Source organism: Penaeus monodon, chromosome 25 (genome assembly GCF_015228065.2).
Source record: "Penaeus monodon isolate SGIC_2016 chromosome 25, NSTDA_Pmon_1, whole genome shotgun sequence".
Taxonomy (NCBI): domain Eukaryota; kingdom Metazoa; phylum Arthropoda; class Malacostraca; order Decapoda; family Penaeidae; genus Penaeus; species Penaeus monodon.
Genome location: NC_051410.1, coordinates 8,850,138 through 8,850,901, shown reverse-complemented (window position 1 = coordinate 8,850,901; position 764 = coordinate 8,850,138).

Here is a 764-nt window from a genome sequence, read left to right as displayed (position 1 = left end):
ACGAGACAGCGCGAGGCCAAGAAATGAAGCATGGATGGAGGTGTGTGGGGGGGGGGGGTAAGGAAAATAAGTGTGGGGAAGGGAAGGGAGCAAAAGAGAAAAATAAAATCAAGTACAGAGAGAAAGGACAGTAAGTACAGCTAGTGAGGGGGGAGGGGGAAGGCCACCGTATACCGTAGAATGACCAAATCCACGGGTAAAGAAAAACGCCACAGAATAGAAACAATAATAAACAATATAAACAATAATAACGAAGAGGACCGCTGGCCACTGGGATAACAAAGGCAGGCAGAGGTCAGGGATAGTAAGCATTTGTGAGCCGAGGGGCAGGGCCAGGCCGATGGCTCACGCAGAGGGGACGGGAGAGGGGGGCGGGGGGAGGAGGGAGAGGGGAAAGGGAGGGGATGAAGGAGAGAGGAAAGGGGGAAGGGAGGGGTGGAGGGAGAGAGGAAAGGGGAGAGGGAGGGGAGGAGGGAGAGAGGAAAGGGGGAAGGGAGGGGTGGAGGGAGAGAGGAAAAGGGGAAGGGATGGCGAGGGGAAAGGTGAGAGGGAAGGGAGAAAGAGGGGAGGTGGGAGAGGAAGAGGGGAAAAGGAGGAGGGAGGAGAGTGGGAGAGGGATAGGAAGAGGAGAAGGGAAAAAAGGAGAGATAAGGGGTTAAAAGAAAAAAAGAGGGGAGAAGAGGAGACAGGAAAAGAAGAGGGGAGAGGGAGTCACGGAAATACCATAGGGGGGAATGATGATAGGGAGCAGGAAAAGAGGAAAG